We start from the raw sequence: 4,141 nt of genomic DNA on the forward strand, positions 1-4,141 counted from the left end.
TGTTTATATGATTTTTATTTATTCTTTGAATACAATAACAAAATCATATTAACTGAAACAACCAAGAAATAGAAATTAACAGCCATCAACAATCATTAAAATATATAATAAAAGTTTGCGTCCGTACAATATGTTTATACTATGTGTATTGTTTGTTTGTATTACAGATTTATACGAGGGGTTATAAAGGTCGCATGGTGACCTTTGACCCCTGTTTGACGTCACCACTTACAGAAGACGACGAAACAAAGATGAAAAGAAGAATAAAAAATTTTGCATTTTAATTTATTTCATAATTTCTTGTGTGGTAATTGTTGCAGTGATAATTCATGAAGTGTTGTAATGTTAAATTCGCCAGAACAAGATTAGCTGCTGACGTTGGCAGCAGTGTCATAAATTTAGTGGTCTTGGGAACACTCCCGCACCCCAGACAACTCCAACCTTCATAGTTGGACATTGCCCAAATTGTCAGCACAAAAGCTGGAATTTTGTCACAAACCATAAAATTGAATACAACTTATAATGTTGGATAAATTTCGTTTATTCATAAACAAACATTGACGCCAACTCTTCATCGCAAATTAATCGTTACCTCGAATATTATTTTGCAATATAAGATTTCTATGTAAAATAATCGCGGACGACGTCATAATGACACCATTCTAGAAAGTTGTTTTCCCGCCAAATGTTTTCGCGTCTGTTTGAATACAATGAAGTTCGGTTTGTTGTTGGTTTTATTTATCTTCGCTATTATTGATGTGGGATGTGGTAAATATGAATAATAATAAATGTTAAATAGCTATTTATACTGAGTTTGTACAGGAGCTGTCCCTCCATGCGAGGATTACTTAATGACAGACGTGTGCCAGCATTATAGTGCGTGGGGAAAATGTCATTTGTTTCGAGCAATATCTTTGTGCAGAAAGTCGTGTAGTATTTGTGGTAAGTGTTTGTGTGTACATACATATGTATGGATGGTAGGCAAGTATGATCGTTCAAGTTCCAACCAAATATAAGATGCTATATGATGTCACGACCCTGTTTCAAAGCTAGGGGTAACATGTCACCCCCAACCCCTATTATAAGGGTACGTTAGGGGTACCCTGGGGTGTGGAATATACCCAAAGATATAAACTTCCGCAACTATCACGTAATGGGGGTAATACTGCCGCTGGTAACCTGTGAAAATTTTGGTCTCAAAATGTTCCTTAAGTCTCTCTGTTCCCGCTGTATAATTAAAAAAAAACAAACTCGGGTGTTCGTGTCAAAAATTAACTTTGAAAATGCACGAAATCGTGCTGCGTCACCGTATTTTTCACACGAGTTGTTAAAAGTTAGATTATTACGTCATAGAATGCGTATTACCACCTTTGATTTCTATGTTACAGATTACGTAATTTGTTAGTTTTTTTGGATTTAGGGGTTAAACTTAAAGGTAGGGGTTAGTGTTGGGTTAAGGGTTAGGGCTTGGGGTTTTCCCTAGCATGAAACAGTGCGAAAAACAGGATTATAACGTGATGTACTGTTCGTATATGTCACTACTGTGACGTAACAGATCGCGATTGTGACGTCATATATCGTTAACCTTAGGCAAGCCAGGCGAATTACGGTGACGCAGCACGTTTTCGCGCATTTTCAAAGTTAATTTTCGACACGAACGCCCAAGTTTTTTTCGAAAAAAAATTATACAGCGGGTATCAGGGAGACGTAAGGAACATTTTGAGACCAAAATTTTCACTGGTCACCAGCGGCAGGAGTAACACCCCAGATACCCCTAAGTTTACGCCTATGCCGCCAGACTACAATATTATGTATGAATTCAGAACTTCATAAAGTTAAAACAATGATCCATATTAAGGCAATATAATATTTCTTTAATATAGAAAAACGTTGTTCAGACGGCCGAACTGGTTGTCACTTGTGGTTGTCACATTATTGGCATGATTCCAATGTATTGAATATGTAGGTCCTGGTTGGTCTGCATGGACGTCATGGGGAACGTGCTCAGCCACGTGCAGAGGGGAACAAACGCGCACAAGGTTTTGTAAAACCGCTGCGTCAGATTGTCCTGGTGATGACGTAGAGAAGCAGGAATGTAGCGCGCATGACTTCGCTTGTGATAGTTTGGTCACAACCGCTCCTGATCTAAGGACGACTAAGTCCGTTGCTGAATGTAAGTGGGGGGCGTGGCTTGTTTAAGGGGCCGGGGCAACAACAGTCATTGTAACACGGGTGTTCTGTTTCATACACCTCGTGCCCCATTACAAGTTACCACCAATGTAACTTTGTGGGTGATTGTTTTTATGAATGGCTGATAATTTAGACAACCCATAAGTGACCCCTGGGTTGGACCGATTGCTGTTAAGTGTCTTGCCCAAGAAAATATGGGCTCACAAGTAGCATCCTCGAGCCTCGAACTCATAACCTCTAACCTATTGTTATATCACACAACATAATTATTAATATTTACAGTGAGATGCAACGACACCCACTTCTTATGCGACAAACTCCTGTACATATGTATCCCCCTCGACCTTGTGTGTGATGGATATAATGATTGTGCGACGGGGCTGGATGAAAAACCAACGAGTTGTTTCGCTGGAAAATATGACGATGGTATGTTCACCCTGGATGTTGGGGTGATGGGCCAACTCTGTAGAACCTCACCCATATAGAATAGAATGTGCATATACAATGTTGGGGTAATGGGCCAACTCTTGCCTAAATCCCAGGTCCCATGGCGTGCCTCACTGTAGGACCTCACCCATATAGAATAGAATGTGCATATACAATGTTGGGGTAATGGGCCAACTCTGGTCTAAACCCCAGGTCCCATGGCGTGCCTCACTGTAGAACCTCACCCATATAGAAACACCATACATATAGTAACCATTACATTCCCCCAGCTTTCCAAATCAAGAATGAGTTGAAACAATCTTGTATTGAAGTTATAACAGATGATGGGTTGGGTCCGTTAAACTCCGTACGTGGATATCGAAGGTGTCCGAGTGAACTTAACCCACTATGGTATGTGTGATGTCATAATACTATCATGTGTGATGTCATATTATAACTAATTCCCTTCTTTTCATTGTTTTAATTAAACTGATCATTTCAAAGATTGAAAACAGAATCAATGTTACATTAGAGTAATATTTATCTTATAATAATCAGTATTGAAAACAATGTAATTATCGTCATGTTTTACATAATGTTTATTTATGATATCTATGTAGGAAACGCTTCCAGTGGCGCTGGTGGAAATCGTTTCACTTAATAAACATAGATACTGGTCGATGTTTGCAAGCTGCTGACCCAACTACTTCTACTGTGCCTAAGGTGGGTGGGTTGTAAGTGCAGGGTAGTAGGGTACGCAAGTTTAGCAACACCTGGATTATCCAATTGTAAAGTTATCTAGTATTAAAATATCCTCAGAAAAATAATCCAAATTTAATTATCGTTGAAACATTTATTGTCACCCGCAAATTATAAACCAACTCCACTATGTTTATGGTTGTTACTGGTGGTGGAAAACTTTATTTTATTGGGGGTTTGGTCCATTTATCATTGTCCCAACTACAGTTGTATAGATAAAATAATTCCCATATATTTTCTAGTTTTGCAGAAAAAGTAATTATTTTACTTCACATGCTGTCTCCTGTAAACCAAACCAAATAATTGTTACGATATAATTTAATTAGAAATGGTAGTGTTATTAATATTTGTATTATTATAATATTTCTATGATTTAGTTACGTTCTGAATATTGCGACGGGGGGCAAACCAACCAGAAATGGGTTTGCGAGGAATACGAGGGAAAGAAGTTCCTCGTCAGACTGCGCAAGATCACCAAGGTGGGTTGTTGTGTTGTTTAAGTTAGTCTGCTACCATTGTGGGCGTATGTGTCCTTGGGCGAAACATTTGACCGCAATTGCTACAACCCAGTGGTCGTTAATGGGTTGTCCAAATTATCCAAAAAAATACCCACAAAGTTACATAACACCCACAAAGTTACATAACACCCACAAAGTTAAATAACACCCACAAAGTTAAATAACACCCACAAAGTTACATAACACCCACAAAGTTAAATAACACCCACAAATTTACATAACACCCACAAAGTTACATAACACCCGCA

This window comes from Ciona intestinalis, unplaced genomic scaffold, assembly GCF_000224145.3.
Source record: "Ciona intestinalis unplaced genomic scaffold, KH HT001245.1, whole genome shotgun sequence".
Classification (NCBI taxonomy): domain Eukaryota; kingdom Metazoa; phylum Chordata; class Ascidiacea; order Phlebobranchia; family Cionidae; genus Ciona; species Ciona intestinalis.